The sequence below is a fragment of the Lissotriton helveticus genome, chromosome 6, assembly GCF_964261635.1.
Source record: "Lissotriton helveticus chromosome 6, aLisHel1.1, whole genome shotgun sequence".
NCBI lineage: Eukaryota > Metazoa > Chordata > Amphibia > Caudata > Salamandridae > Lissotriton > Lissotriton helveticus.
In genome coordinates, this window is record NC_136067.1 from 853,756,862 (window position 1) to 853,773,968 (window position 17,107).

At 45.4% G+C, this 17,107-nt stretch overlaps 1 long non-coding RNA gene across 2 annotated transcripts in view; it reads left to right on the plus strand.

Moving 5' to 3' along the window:
- The window catches only part of LOC144763146 (uncharacterized), a 257,891-nt gene extending 245,718 nt beyond the window's left edge, over positions 1-12,173 (plus strand). For both annotated transcript variants that reach the window (XR_013596167.1, XR_013596166.1), the window contains exon 4: positions 11,971-12,173. This is a non-coding gene — a long non-coding RNA (uncharacterized LOC144763146). The remainder of the gene's footprint in view (positions 1-11,970) is intronic.
- The last annotated feature ends 4,934 nt before the right edge of the window (positions 12,174-17,107 follow it).

Genomic DNA, 17,107 nt, shown 5'->3' on the forward strand with positions numbered 1-17,107 from the left:
ACCCCTCGGGGAGCAGATTGGGGGCTACTGCCCCCATATGCCCCCGGGGGGGAGCAGAAAGGCTGGAGATTCTCCCCTTTCCAATGATACTTCTCCTGTCTTTCTACGTGCTCAGGGGCTGAGATAGCCCCCTGAGCACATAGAAAGTGAAACTGAATTGAGCCTAAAGACTCATTTCATTTTCAGTTTCTATGAAATGACGTCAGTGCGACATGCGCGCTGATCGTCATTTCATAGAACCTACGGGGAAGGGCCTCGGGAGCTGGGGAAGCTCTTCCCTAGCTCCAGAGGCTTTGGGGATGAAAAAGAAATCCCTCTGGTATCTGCACCAGAGGGATTTCCGGTGCCATGTGCCATGACGGCCGTTGTGCGCATGGAAGGGGTTAAGATCCTTTCATCTAAGTAGAATCAGTCCTTACAGTTTCTTACAGTTCTTTCCAAAATTTGCCTTTCTAAAGTTCTGTACTCATCTTTGTGTCCCACACCCTTACATAGCCTGACTGCAGCCCGTATAGTGCACTTGGATCAACTATTTAGAGCCTGCTTCAAAATAGGAAGACTACTCAAAACTACTCAGTGCTGGGTATCTGCTGCTCAGAAGGAGCACTGGTTCTCTCTTATCTGCACTGACCTTTCCAGCAAATCTCCAAAATGTATTTTCTTGAGCCGAAGGCAAACTCTTTCAGCTGTGCACTAAAAGCTGCACGCTTCTGTCATCCAACCTCAACCATCACCAAATAAAGACTAACAAGCGCATGAGTAGGATGAGGCCCCTTTTATAATTTTTCAATCAAAATGGCTGCCAAGACTTGTTGTGCTTTAAATGTCAGAACAACTTGCTATTCCAGACTCACAGTAAATTCTGTATAAATATACAGTCTTCTTTCTCACTGACCATGCCTTGAATGCTTGACTGAAAAGTTACCGAAGGTTGACTACTGTTTTTTGTTCCAGGTCCAATGGGTACAATGTATAAAGCTCTGGGTACATCTGACCATGGCAAGGCCAGACACATAGATTTGAGGTTTGAAGGTGAAATGCTCAGTACACAAATACAAACATTCTATGGGCCTTATTTACAAGGTCATTGCGACGCTGGTGCATCCCTTTTTTTGACTCACCAATAGCGCAGTATGCCTACCCATATTTACAAGACCACGTAAAGTCACCCTACGGGACTTTTCATGGCCTTGTATATATAGGCCACTTTCCCACATTACTGTGCGTGAAAGGGGCATTCCATGGGTGTTGATGTTAGTGTTCCCACGCAACATCCATGGAACCTGATACATTCCCAGATATATAAAGTTTTATAAAGCTGGGAATACGTCAGAATTCTACACCTCCCCAGGTGAGGCACATTAGTGGTGCAACAAGAAGAAATGCTTTTATTTCTCCTACTTTTTTCCTCTTTCTATGCATGCTGCATTCTGCAAAACACATAGAAAGACGAAAATGCCTCAATGACAGACAATTGTGTGCCAGCGCAAGGGAAAGTACACGGGTGTGTCATATTGTTGTTAATAAAATGCCTCCTTGTGCTTTTAAAATAGCACAGCTCGGCACAGCAAAATGGCTTGCGACGCTGCTTAATTTTCTTTAAATTAGGCCCTTTGTGTTTTCAAAGATTGTAATGTGGCTAACGTTGGATTCAGAGTGCCCTGTTTAAGAGAGAGAATGAGAACCAAAGAGCAGCATTCTCTGTAGATAATGCTTGAATTTGAATTTAAATTGTAAGAGTGGGTAACATGTGATGGTGAAATCCATAAGAAGGATGGAATGGTGATGATTTAAAAAAACTTTGTAGTGAGTTATTGCACATGAATTCAGCGGTAGGGAGCCACCTCCTCCAATCATCCTGGTACTGGGCCACAAAGCAACCAGCATTCTGTTCTATGACTTGCCTCATTCTTTTTGTCTGGGCATCTGACGGAGGATGGTATTGACTAGATTTATGTAACTTTACTTCAAAGAGATTCTTTGAAGGGGACCAAAATTTAGAAGCTCATTGTGTTTCTTGGTCCGATACAATAACCATGGGAAGGCCATGCAGACAGACTGTCTCCTACATGAATATTTTAGACAGGGCTTCAGCTGTTGGAAGGGACTTACTAGGTATGTCATGTCCCATCTTAGTAAACGAATCATTTACTACCATAGGGTGGTTTATGTATTTGTGGGTGGTAATTCGGCAATTAAATCCATAGATAGGGTTGACCATGGCAGACAAGGAGGAGCAATAGGATATAACATGCTTACAGGTGTTTCACAAACATTTTCCAACTTTAAACATACAACCTAAGTGGCATTATATACTCTTGGATAGACGTTCTCATTTTTGGCCACCAGAATAAACATGCGATTAATTCTGCACTGCCAATATGTTCAGACTAGCCTATAAAGAAGCCTAGTGGCAGCACTGTAGAATTTGATTTTGCATTTCTTTTATCGTAGCAAACAGCCTTTTTTCTGTGAAGACTCTCTTCTTGACAGTGTATTAGTCCTGGGTCTGTTGCCAACCACTCTTGCTGAGAAATGTCTTTTGGAGGCTCTTCGATTCCAGGAAGGTGTTGAATGTGATAGGTCTGGTATGCCCTACAGAAAAAAATAAAGGCGGAGATGTTCTTTCCTTGATGAAGTGTCTGCTTTACCATGTGCATTTCTATGTCTATTATTGATGGAAAAGAGAAAAGAATAGCATAAAACATACGAGTCTCGGTTTTCACATCTCATAAATTTGAGGAAACCAAGGCTTTTGTAAGCTGTTCAAACTTCCACCTTATGGTTGGCTCCTTTCAAATAGTGCTTCCAGTGTCCAAAAGTATCTTTGATGGACAATATTTCTCTATTGTATATAGCATAATGCTGATAAGTCTCTGATAAAGTTTGAGAATAAAACGCTACTTAGAGCATGACCTATGCCTGTTAGTTTCTTTGAGACAGGATAGCTCCAATGGCACTGGTGGAAGCATCATTTTCTACAATGAAGAGCAGAGAGACATCCAGATAATGAAGGATTGGAGCGAGAAACCAAGTCTTTTTCAAGGTTGCAAATGCTTTGACTTGTTTCACTCCCCAGACAAAAGAGACTCCTTTTTAATTAAACTGTTAATAAAGGTGATGAGGTGGGAAATGACTGAATACATTTAGCAAACTCCACATAATGTTGAACTTCTGAGAATCAGGCCGTTCGGTCTCAACCTTCACTTTCCCTCATCCATGCCTAAGCGTTTTTCGGATATAACATAACCCAAATAAGACACCGAGGAGGCTTGAAAACACATTTGGACAGCTTTGAATTGATATGGTATTTTCCTAGTCATTGCAGAATTTCTTTTACATGCTGTCTGTGTTCTTGGGGAGAATGTGAAAAGATGAGCATATTATCTGATCAAACCACGACAAAATTATCCAAAATGTAGCTCATGATATCATTTATAAAGTGTGGAAGGTGGAAGTCGTATTAGAAAGTCCAAAGGGCATGTCTAAGTATTCATAACTGCTGTACTTGGTGTTACATGCTATATTCCATTCGTAACTGTCTTCCATTCAGACTAAGTTATAGGCACCTTGATGATCTAACTTTGTGAAGTATATTGCAAAGGGAAGTTGGTCTAGTGATCTAGTAATAGGAGATGAGAGGTACTGGATATCTGTTTCTGATGGCTATAGTGTTTAATTCTCTATAGTCTTAAGTATCTGATTTTTTCTTCAATTCTCTCCGTATTGATCAATTTGTAGAGCTGGATCAGTAAGAGCAGTGGTTGATGGGGCTCTATTGGAAGAGGTGTGGCGCCGCGGCCAGGGCGACTGACGCTGGAATCTGGAGACCACGGTTCGATCCCCGGCTCCGGCGGCAGGTTAGCCCAGCACCATGTGACTCTGGGCAATAGCTCGCTTAATCTTCCCGACGGCCCCCAGCGCCTAGAGACCCTTACGGGTGATTGTGCGCTTTACAAATGTGGACTTTATTCACAACAGTAGGTACAGCAACAGTAAGATATTCATTGGACCACGATAAAAATTGCAGCAACTTCTTCATCAGTTCATCTGCCCATGAGGCAGGATCGAACGTTGGAACTGTCTCATGGACAGATAAATCCTCGGATAAATGTTGTGGAAGCAGAATAATGTATGATACCAATTCTAGAGAGCATTTCCCTAAATGGGCCTCTTATTTGGTCTATTGTATTTCAAAGACCCTACGAAATTGAGTAAAAAAATTTGTGTGATTTGATAAACATGGATCATTCCTTAGTGTTAATGGAGTCGCCAATGTTAAGGTATCCTTAATCAAACAGGACAACATAAATAAGACTTTTGCCACACCTTTGGCAAACCGTAGTTGGCGGTGCATAAAATGCAATTGAGATTGAGCTAAAAAGGATGAGAAGTGCTTCGCATCTTCTAATATTTTTCAGATGCCATTTATATTCCAGGACAGTGAATACCGGTGGTGCAGTATTAGAAGAACCGGCATCACCATTTTGTGAGGTGCAGGAACCAATTAACAAATGGAGTGCACATTGTTTTAGAAGGAGTTGGAGAGGTTCTACTTTGCAACTGATTTGTCCAAAAAAAGGCTCTTTAAGCTTTAGTACTTCTAAGTTCTCTCTGCATGTACATGCATCAGGGGGGCACGAACAGTATTATTTGGATTCATCTTTTTGTCCGGCAAAGTGTCACAACGATGGCTAGAATTTGATTCTTGATTGAAGTCTCCCTGAAGTCTAAGATGCTACATACTTATTTACTAGCCACAAGCACTTTGAATTCAGTCTTTGGGAAACAGGGAAATGTAAAGAGAGAACATAGGAGTTCCATTGGTACTACCTGCATACACAAAATATACACATTCAGGGTTGAACACACTTTACAATTGGAGAATTAGTAAGTGAAAAACATGCAGTTGTTGGTTATTCCATTAATCAAAAGAAGGCTAGGGGACAGCTTAGCCAACAAGAAGAATCCAGAGTAGCAACAGATGAGCACTATATTCTTACCTAGCAAAGCTAACTACAAGAACGCTTGAAAATAACAAAGGTGAAAAAGGGATGAGAGCCAGGTGTGAAGTGGAACGAGAACTGACTCGTAGTTACAAGGCGAAGACTGATTGTGACTGCAACCCTAAAAGACTGTTCCGCATGTTGTGACACGGAATAGAACGAAGGTCGTAATATTGCATTACTATTCCCTACATCAGGAAGCCATGCTAACTTCGAATGGTTAGAATGACAATACTGCAATCCCCAACTCCCCAAACTCCATCTCCTCAACATCCATAGGTGCCATGTCCTCCCTTGGTTTCTGAATCTTCCATGGATTCGCAACCACAATGGGACCAGTTCTTGAGTAAGTCCTGACACTAGTACCTTGAACCAGGTCTGTACTCGGAGAAGTGAAGACCTGTTCAGAGAAACCGCATAATCAAGTCAGACAATATACATGGTTGTATTACCTCTGTGTTAGCAATTTTAATGATGAACTGTGTGGGGGTGGGGCAACTTCTTAGTATAAATGAATTAATTACTCGTGCACCTATATGATCGATTTTATATGTAAGCCGCCATCAAACGAACACCGACCCACACTAACCCAGGACAATTTATATATGACCCCTAAGAAGAATGACACTGGAGAAGTGGCCCTATTTGTGAATTGATTGCATATGTATTTTAGCTCAGTTCTAATCTTTTTGTGATGTTTCTTCTAAGTGTACTTTTATAGTATTGTATTTATGCCGAATAAAGTAATCTTGAATTGAATTGAAAAGTCAGACATTTGGTGCAGAACCATATATAGAATCTGTCCCCACAGATGACTGGCAGCCCCCCAGCCAACCCATAGTGGTAAGTGCATAATGTTGTAAAATAAGGGAGTGAACACCACCTCTAGTTTGCTTCTCAGTATATGGGAGCTCTTCACTTTAACAGATTTTTGGGGAGATGCTGCTGGATCTCCTGACCCCACCTGACCATTGTGGAGTAGTCGATATCAGACATAAAATGAAAATTAATTAAGATTAAACAGAGCAAATAGCTGCTACCTCTTTCATGCCCCTGCACTGCCCTTGTTACCTCAGGTCTTGGGAGTGATGAAGCAGTGGCAGGAACCAAAGTTAAACAATGTTTATCTCATAGTCTTGTCTTTTTTCTCGACTAAGAAGAGGTTGCTTATGAACCCCCTGTGAGAAGGGTCTGCCTTTTCTATTGCGCCTTTCTTTAATAACTCTTCTACTTCCTGAGAAACTAGATGTTCCTGATCTATTGCAAATCTTAGAAGGGGAGGTTCCTTTAGTTGAATTGGGGGAGCAACCAGGTCTATTACATAACCAGAAACTGTCTGAAGAACCCATGGGTCTGTCGTGATACGTTTCCAATTGTCTATAAACAAGGCCAGTCTGCCGCCCACCTTTGGAATGGTAGAAGAAGGGTCGTTTGCCAAACATACCTTGATATCTGCTTCTTCTTTCTCCTCTGTATCTGCCTCCTCTTCCCCCTCTTTGTCTTTGTGGAAAGAAGTTAGGAGAGTAGGTGGACGATTGGAAGGACGATGATTTAAATCCACCTCTGGAGAAGGAGCCTCTTGAAATACCAAAGCCACGGCCGGGGAAACGGCCCCGCATCCTCCCGGCCGAGCCAAAAACACGTTTAATGTCTTTTTGTACTTTTTGAATCGAGTTGAATGCTCCTGCATATTTGGCCATTTCTTTAACGAAGTCTTCACCGAAAAGCATTCCGTCTGCCCTTTCGCCAGATTCTTTTGAAGCTAATTCGGCTAATTTAGGGTCAATTTTCATCAGGAGGCTCTTTCTTCTTTCGATACAAAGGGAGGCATTAGCATTGCCTAAAGGGCAGATAGCCCTTTGTATCCATTGGCGAAGATCTATTGGGTCAATAATGCCATTTTGTAGGTAGGCCTCTTCACAAACGTCGAAGATTTTGGTCAAAGGTCCAAATACGTCTAAGAGACGATCTTGACAGCCTTTCAGACCTTTGTCGAGACCTCGTCTTGGGTCTCTACCCATTTTGTTGAGGAATGTAAGCATTTTAGAGTCGAGCTCAGGAGTAAGAGCAACTTTATTAGGTTAAGAGGGTCTGGGGCACTCCGATCTCAGTTTTGTTCTTACTTCTCTAGATATTTCCCTTCTGATCCAGAACTGGACGTAATCGGCAACGTGTTTGATTGGTTCCCATTGAGGGGAGAGGGGGTGCTGAATTGAATTAGGATCAAACATTTGTTCCCCTAAGGGGTCAAAGAGGGAATCCGCATTTTCTTTTTTGGCCTTTTTAGCATCTATTTCATCTTCCTCCTCGGAGGTCTGAAGGTCAGAGGAACATGAGACCAGTATGTCTCCCCTACTGGAGGATTCATCGCAAATAATAACTTTGCGTTCCCCTTTCATGGCCTTCATAGCCTTATCTGTAATCTCCGTATGAGATGATCTTTCCTTGCCTTTCAGCATAAAGGGCCTTTTACTTTGAGGTACATCCTCAGTATGCCTCCTCTTTTTACTGGCCTTTACACCACTACCCGAAGGTATGGAACCAGATCTGTCTATCTGAGCAGACTTGAGCAACTGTATCTTTGTTCCTTGACAGCCTCTCCTCCATTCTTTCAATACAGTCATCGAGCTTTTTACCCAATTGCGTGGCCAAAGTTGACACTGCCTTGTCAACTGAATCTTTGATTCTCAAATCAACAGTCTCCACTCAAATCTGGTTGATCCATAATGAATGTAAGAGGGTTCAATGTAGAGCTGCTCTAAGCACCCTTAAATATAAATATATTCCTCATCTAAAGATTTTTCTGCCACCCTTCAGTCCTTAAATTTTATGTCTCACGTCGCTGCCCCCACCCATGTCAAGGGCCACACTTTGGACCAAATTTGGTCATTGCGCCGCGAAGTTTCCCCCCCATTTATTTCTCCGTGCATTTGGTCGGATCACTTTACTATTTCCTTTAGCATTTTTTCTGCTTCTCCCGTTAAACCCCCCCTACTCAAGAACATGTTAGCCCGTAGCTGGAATCAGACGGACCTCACTCTTCTTTCGTCTTCCCTGACTTCCTCAGCGCCTGACTTGACGGATCTCTCCCTCGAATCTCAAGCTAATGCCATCAGCATTTGGCTCTCTTCCTCCTGTGATCAGGTCGCTCCACTTAAGAAAGTCAAATCCGTCCGTCCACATGACGCACATAGATGGTTTACGAGTGAGCTTAAAGACCTTAAACTCAATCTCAGGCGCTCGGAACGCCACTGGAGACGAGATTATTGCCCTCTGCTTCGTGCTAAATACAAACTTATGCTCAACAGCTATAAGAAAGCAATCCTGTTGGCCAAAACAAATTATTTCACGGAGAAAGTTGCTCTTTCTGTAAATAAACCTCGCAAAATTTTCTCCCTTGTTCAACAACTTGCCACCTCCGATCGCACGAGCACTAGTCCTGCCCCTACTCAATCTTTCTGTTTCGCACTTAATGATTACTTTATTGACAAGATTGCCAATATTAAAACTAACATCCCTGCAGTCCGTCAACCCCGCGTCACTCCTCCCCTTTCCCCGCCCTCTTCCTTTCTGGATCACTTTCCTTCTATCTCCACTGACAGATTCTTCCACTTGCTCTCTAAAGTCAAGTCCGGCTCTCCGGCCGATTGTGCCCCGGCCCGGATCCTCAAAACTCTTTTTATCAGCTGCCCCGCCCCCCCCCCCTTACTTTGCTCAACACTTCGTTGGCTCTCGGTTCTGTCCCTGTTTCTTTTAAAACCGCTATGGTTCTCCCTATCATTAAAAAACCAGGCCTGGATCCCTCTTTCCCCACCAATTTCAGGCCTATTTCTCTTCTTCCTTACTTGGGGAAGATTTTGGAAAGTCACGTAACATCTTGCCTGTCCTCATATATCGAGGAAAATCGCCTCTTGGCCCCCCATCAGGCGGGCTTCCGTCCGGGCCACTCTACGGAGACTGTGATTACTGCTGTTCTGGACGAACTCAAGGGGAAAGCGGACTCTAACCTTCCCCAAGCCTTGGTGCTTCTCGATTTGTTGGCTGCGTTTGACACGGTCGACCATGCCATTCTTCTCGACCGTGTCAGCGCCGCCGGCATCAGGGGAGCAGCACTCTCCTGGGTGGCGTCCTTCCTTCAAGGCAGGTCACAGGCCGTCCATCTTTCAGGCTTCTCCGCCTCCCCGCCCAGTTGTGTGTGGGGTTCCCCAAGGTTCTTCTCTTTCCCCCCTTCTCTTCAACCTCTATATCTATCCTCTCATTCTTTCTCTCCGCAAGCAGGGGGTCTCCATGTACAATTACGCGGATGACCTCCAGCTCGTCTTTGATCTCTCCACCTCGCCAGATTCCCCTCTCTTTCTCAGCTCCACTTTAGTCTTTATCTCGGAATGGATGAGCATTAACCATCTTAAGCTCAATCCGTATAAGACGGAGCTTGTCCTCACGGGTGGTCCTTCTAACCCCTGGTCCCCGACTTATTGGCCCCCTTCCTTTGGCTCCCCCCCTTTACCGGTTTCTTCTGTTCGCACCTTGGGCATCAAGATCAGTAACGACCTTACCATGCATGCCCAAGTTAGCTCCGTCGTTTCCTCCTGTTTCCTATCCCTCCGTCTCATTCGAAAAATATCCCGGTATTTCTCCACGGACGTCCTTAAATCCATAGTCATGGCCCTTATCACCTCCCGCCTTGACTATGGGAATGGCCTCTACGTGGGCATACCGGCTTTCGAAACTCGACGGCTCCAGGCCATTCAGAACCAGGCAGCCCGTCTCATTTTCCACCTTCCCAAATCCTCCCACATCACGCCTGTACTCAAGTCCCTCCATTGGCTCCCTGTGCACTTTAGATCTTTTTTCAAATTGGCCTGCTTAGTCTTCCGGGCTTATACCCATTCTGCCCCCCTTTTTATTGCTTCCTTAATCACTCCCTACACCCCGGCTCGCACTCTCCGTTCTTCATCTCACTCTTTTCTCCAAGTCCCCCGCTTCCGCAAATCCCGAACAGGGGGCACCCGTTTCTCGGTTCTTGCCCCCCAGTTCTGGAATAGTCTTCCCCTCTCTATTCGTTCCATTCCTACCTATCCCTCTTTTCGCAAAGCCCTGAAAACTTTTCTTTTTGCCCAGGCCTTCCCTTGTTAGCCCTCTCGGATGCTCTGTAGAGTCAGGTACTAGTTCTCAGCGCCAGGAAGCCGCTTGGCCACAGTGCGCTTTAACAAGTTCCTTTTTTTCATTTCATTTCATTTTCATTTCATTTCATAGAGAACAAGGTCTTATTTAAGTATAGTATAATTATTATTAGGCCCTTTAAAAAAATCAAATCAGGGAGTTAAACTGGTGAAAAAGGGGTTAAATCCGATCAGTTTGTGAGCAGCATGAAGGTTTCGTCGATCGACGCTGGAGTCCCGAGGGAAAACCATCAAACCGGCTCTTTTGCATGTCCAAAAGATGGCCGATAGTTTCCCATACGTTTGATAGGCAGGCTCCCTATCAAAGATGGCGGTCGCGTCAGGTGACCGGGGATGGGAAGCTGAGAGGGTCAAAATGCGTCCGAGTGCAGTCCGAAGACCGCGCGTGTGGAGGAGAAAAGCGGAGGGGGGCCTTCGATTAAAGGAAGGAGTGGAGTCGGGTGAAGGTGAGTGAGGAAGTGGAGAGTCTCTCTCTCTCCGTGTCACACATCCCAGATGCGGCGGCGAATGGGATTCCCGGTCTTTAGCGGTAAGGACGGGAAGGGGAAAAGGTCTGCTACAACGTGGAAGCTCAGGAATAACAGGTCTAGGAAGTCTGGAAATCTAGCCATATCTGAATATGGTTAGAGCGAAGGAAGGGGGGTGGACAGCGCGAACTCGCGATTCAGTAGGTAATCGGGGAAGGCAACGAGGGGGGGCTTATCAAAATTCGTTTATGGGAAAAGAGGAGTGTGAAGGGATGGATTGAGCTAATGGTAGAGTAAAGCGCACATCGGTGCAACGTCGAACGTTTAAATCAAAACACATTGAGGAGTAAGAAAAGGGGCAAAATAGAAGGGAAAAAGCATCCTCAAGATCAACAAATACACTTACAGAGTGTCAGTGCAGTAAAACCAAGTTCACAAGCCCCCAAACATGACCAAAATCAGGCGAAACACGGTAACCAACAGGCACACAAAGAAACATGACTTATCTTGGCTGTGGGCAGCAACAAAGAAGGAATATGGCTGCCCTTCACAGAACCTTGTTGACTTTAGAATGTTACCTTTTAAATTCTAAATTCTTTTAACTCATGTCCTGGAGCGAAAATGAATTTTTGTCTCTCAGGGATTTATCTTTGAAATTGGTCATGTTGTTATGTTTAATTTCATTTCGGAGAACTTCTGATGTGAGAGCTCTAGAAATTTCTGGTTGCAGGTTTGTTCCAGAGGGTATTTGTTTCACCATTTCAAAAAGAACCAAAACTATGTCTAAGACTATTTTCTATCCCAATTTTGATGATTGTAGAAAACTTTGTGTTGTAAGATGTATACGTGAATATGAAAACAGAACAGAATGTCTGAGGGCAAATTCCGAATCACAATTAATTATTTCCTTTAGACACCCTCATAAGGCTGTTTCCCCTCCTACTCTAGCTCGCTGGGTTAGAGAGGTAATGTCTAGGGCGGGGATTGATTTATCCAAATTTGGGGCGCATTCTGCTAGAGGGGCAATGGCTTCAAAGGCCTTCTTCTTAGGTGGTGGTTTATCAGCCATCTTGTCATCCGCTGATTGGTCTTCTGATTCTGTTTTTAAGAAATTCTATTTCAAACCTCTGGATTGCCCGGTTTCGAATATTATGGCAAGGCTTTAAACATGCATAATATTGGCCTTGCCATAAAATTCAGATTTTCCACAGTTCAGTGGGTTGAAAATCATGATTTTATTAAAGACACGGAGGCTGATATTATCCCTCCCTGTCTTTTTTCCCACCCTTGATAACTTCTATTTAACTTTTTCAGGTGCTGATAATAAGAAGTAATCTGCTATGGATTCTACTCTGGTTGGATTTCAAGTTTCTTAGTTTTACTCAATTCTTCATGGATTAATTCTATGGACTGTTCGCAGCTCGAAGAAGGAATATGGCTGCCCTTCACAGAACCTTGTTGACTTTAGAATGTTACCTTTCAAATTCTAAATTCTTTGCATTGTTTGCTGTTGCTGCTGTGAGTTGGCAATTAAAGAAATATGCATAATATTGGCCTCCGTGCCTTGCCATAAAATTCAGCTACCCATAGCATTTTGGTGAATCAATGTCCATGCATCCATCTCTTTCTCTGAGTCTGTTGTCCTTTTTTGCTGGGGCCTTGCTGTCCAAATGGGCATCATGAAGTTAGGGCTTGTGATAGAGCTGACACATGCCCAGGAAATTATCTTTCAGATGATCCACTTTTTTTTTTTTTGTTTGAATTTGTTTATTGGGTTTTAGGTTGCATTTACATGAATAATACGACAGTGTTCAATCAAGATTAAACGAAGATTACAAAAAATTGCAGTCATAGAGATACAATTAGAGATGCGGATCCTGTTAGGCATTTCACAGTTCAGGGTCATTGTCAATCTAGTGTTCTTATCTGTGTGCCTCGGAGACTCGTATCACGTGGCTTCCCACCATTACTTCTGCATCCTCCATGAGCGGGACCATTCTGAACATGTTAGACTATCGGCTGCACCCGTGGGGGTTTGAGCTCGTGTCGTGTCAGGTACTGTGAGGGTGAAGCTATGGGCATCAGGGATGTGGGTGTGATACGTGATAACATGTAATATCGTGGTGTCTCCATGCGTGAAGTCAATCAGCTAGTAATATGTACGAGTAGCATTCTGTCTAGTTCAAGCTTGCCTTCTTTCCCAGAAACTATGGGGGTGAACTGATGAACTTGGGGGTGGGATGGGAGTGACGGAAGGACAGGAGGGAGGGGTTTCTAGGTCACTTTGTCGAAGCACAGTATGTATATTTTCAAGGCGTGAGGGATAGGTCTATATCGAGTGTCAGTGGTTTGTGTCTGGGTTTCAGAGGGCCGTCGCTTGTGATCGCTCACAGCTGGTGTGTAGACTCCATGATATGTTTATGGGGGCACGGGGGTCGGCGTCGTCGGTCGTATCTGAGATTGTGTGGCTGTAGGGGACTCCTGAGGGCGTGCCGTCTGTGTGAAGGTGTATAGTAGTTGGGCCCACTCCTGGGATATGGGATGTTTGCGATGTCCCCGTACCTCCTCCTCCCGTAGTATCTCTTCCTCCGTCTTCCCCCATTTAAGTACCGCACCTACCCACGCGCCTCCGGTGGTCCCGCCGGGGCTCTCCAGTGCATGGCGATACCGCGTTTTGCCAAGAGGATTGCTAGTGATAGGAATCGGTATTGTGTTTTCTCAGTTTTCCGTTTGCGGAAGATTCCGAGTGCGCATGCCTCCCACGTGTTCATGGTGGCAATGGTCGTGGCCTCTGCTAGGGTTCGGTGGAACGTGTCCCAGTACTGGCGGAGAACGGGGCAATCCCAAAACATGTGTCTGAAATCTGCACCCGGGGTTCGACATCGGGGACATTCAAAGTGAGTGTCCGGGAAGAATCGTTGGAGGCGGCTCGGTGTAAGATAGGCCCTGTGGAGGACGTTGAATTGTATGTTGCGGAACCTTGCGTTCCTGGAGACTTTTTTGGGATATTCCAGGGCTGACCTCCATTCCCCGTCATGGACCACTCTGCCGAATTCCGTCTCCCACTTCTGGCGTAGAGACTGGAGGGATGGGAGAATTAACGAGCGCACCGCTTTGTAGAGCCACGTTACTAGGTGTCTCCCCACCCCCATGTGTAGGACCGTATGAATCACTGGATGTGTCGCTGGTTCGCCGGCCCCTAGGTTCCAGTGCGTACCGCTGCTATCCAGTAATTGCCTATGTAGTAAAAACTGTCCAGGGGGTATGTCGTAACGGTTCATCAGCTGTTCAAACGTCAGCAACTGCCCGTCGTCGAACAGAGATCCGATCTCCGTGACCTCCAGTTCTGTCCAAACCCGCAGCGTGCCCGGGGAATAATACGATTCCCTGCGAGGAAAACCCACCAGTGGCAGCAATGGCGAATACGGTGGTTGTGTTTTGGACATGCGGTGTATCCGCATCATGCACGTTCGGGCAACGGCCACCTGCAGGGGACGAGTCCGCAGGGGTTTAGTGCCCGGTAACAAGAGTCTGACGATCGCGGCCTGCGAGAGAGGACCAGTAGTTGTGTTGGTCTCTCCTGTGTGGCGTCCCACCGTCCAGTAGGACAGCCACTGGAGCTGGGCCGCTAGAAAGTATGCCTCAAAGGCCGGCGCTCCCAGTCCCCCCTCCGTGGTAGGCAGGTAGAGTGTGGCGAGCGCCACTCGTTTTCGACCCCCTCCCCATATCAAGTCTATCAGAAGAGTGTTCAGTTCTCCGAAGAATGATCGAGGTGGGATCACTGGGAGATTCGCGAAGCTATATAGTAGGCGGGGGAGCATGATCATTTTTGCCAGTGCCACTCTGCCTATGGGTGCCAGATGATCCACTTTAGCGAGTAGGAATCAACGGCAGACGCCAATGGCCGCACCTCTTAGCTGTGTTCCTGTTATTTATAGTTTATAGTGTGTTCGCCATTGGTGTGCACAAACAGCTCCTGCACCTGCCGTTGGGAGACGCAAACTGCCAGGCAGATAAACAAGAATCTGAGAAAGAGTGGATCGATGCACTATCCCGGTCTTCTGTTTCAGTAACAATACATAGTCGCTTTGCGACCGATGGATTCCATTTACACCCAGAGGCGTCACGAGGAAGGAGCACGGCTATTTTCTGTTCCAGGTAAGCAGAGCACTGCAATATCTGGGCTCTCACCAGCCCAGGACTTAATTATCACCCCCCTCCCGCTTTTCATATCTTATTACATTTATTTCCTTCGTCTACCATATTTATGTCACACTTCGCAGCCCCCTTATGCTGCTGGACACCTGTGTGTCCCGCATGGCCCCTCAACTAGATCTAAGCCTTACATGGCGTTTCTTTCCCACCAGCCTTACCGTTGTGTTCGCCCTGCATAGCAAGTCGAAGTCTCCTTTTGCAGACTCTCTGTCTGTCTGACTGTTCTGCTTTAACTCGTTCACCTACTTCGATTAATTCCCTTTCTTGGGCTCTTTCTGAGGATTCTCTACTTAATTCTGTTTTTCTGATTTCTTTTTCGGTTCTTTTATGAGATTCTTTGCGCCATAACTCGATGGCATCTTTCTGGGACTGTCTGGCTTTCTTTTTTCATAATGCTTCTTCTACTCGCATGATGCACTCGGCATCCCATGTACCTGATATGGGCCATCTATATTTCTCTTCTAACTCCTTGGTATAGTCCACCCATAAATCTAGATATAATATGGCACCTAAGCCATGCTTATGATACATAAAATGTCCGGGACTGTCCCTAGGCGGGACAGGAACTGCTTCCTCGAGTAACCCTTTTCTGGTTTTTAACTGACATAACTTGGAAAACAGAGGCATTCTAAACTTGAATCCGAACACAATACAATACACGATAAACACAGTAATGAATAGAAAAACAAATCACTCATACCACGACATTGAAAACACATTGAATAACATTTAGAACAACAGTTCGGACAGAATATTACCTGGTATACTGAAAACAGAACACATGAATTTCTCGAGAACGAAACTTACTAGAATTACTAGATGCACTGCTAAAACAGTACGAAACATACCGGTCCCATAAAGAGACACGTCAGGACCCGTGTCCACCTAGGTGAACACTTCGGACTGGATCTGTGTACCCAAACCCACTGTACCAGAGACAAATTAATTGACCCTGTCTAGATACTACCCCAGCAACGGTACTCACCGGGCAGCAAGAACGGAAGGCCTCGGACTGGACTGGACTGCTACGACGTCGGACTACGAACTTCGGACTTCAGTTACAGGTGGGCCTCCGGATACCTCGGACCTTGTACTCTCGGCTTGGGTTCTGGTCGGGACTCGCCGCGTTCCTCACCGCCTCGTCTGGATGCTGGACCGCAACCTCCGTCTCCTCAGTGGGCCTGAGGGATACTTGAAGCAGAAATATCTGCCGGTGCGCAGTAGAGTTCCGTCACGGCTGCAGAGGGTCAGGGGGCCTGCGTGGCTTCGCCGGCGCGTGGGGAAAGGGCAAGTCCCTATTCGGGCGCCATTATGTGGTAAATAAATAATTAATTACCGGTACTATTTTTGATTATAATGAATAAAACAGATAGCTCAATAAATAAGAGACAGGATTCGAGGTATCAGAGTCTGACAGGCTTTAATCAGGCATAAGGGAAGGGACAGGAACGGGATAGCCTGCACGGAAATAGAGTGGATGGCAGCTGCCAGGGAATGGGAATGGCATGGGGGCTTTCAGTAACAGTACACAGTATATATATACTAAAACAATTACATTACATTCAATACAGTAGGCGTAGCAGTAGGCGTAACTCGTAGCAGTCGCGAAAGATAAGGACAAAATGGGTGTAACAAGAAGGCGTGTACAGGGCGTATACATAGACATGTGATGTAGACGTCACAGAAATGTCATAAATAGGGCGGAAACTTGGGGGGGGCTACCTGAGCAGCTGGGACCTTTAACCTAGTGGTGCGCGCAAACAGGCAATGACGTGTTACCAGGAGGAACTGGGGCTATGACTTCTGCGCTAGAAGAGGAGACTAAAGTCTGCGGTGTCAGAATGACATGTGCCTATATTGTATCTGGTATCTGGTATCTGGTGTTTGGAGTACATGTTGATAGAATCCAAAAGTTATCAGGGCAAAGGCTACTTGACACTAAGGCTGGTGCATGCATTATTCTACATATATTGCGTGTGCTAGGAATATTCTATGAATATTAATACAGTATTTCTCTTACATGGAGACAGAAAGACTAGACCATGGCTGAAACTGTTGATGCGATTCAGTAGCTTAGGAATGCAGAGAAGGAGGGCTGGACTGATAACTAAAAGCATAACATACTCTTGGCAGACTGGGAGGCAGAGCCAGGCCGGGCCGGGCACTGCGAGGCAGGAAGTAAGTGAAGGGTCAGGGATGCAGGTGGGGGCTGTATCGCTCCTCGGAGTGGGTTCAG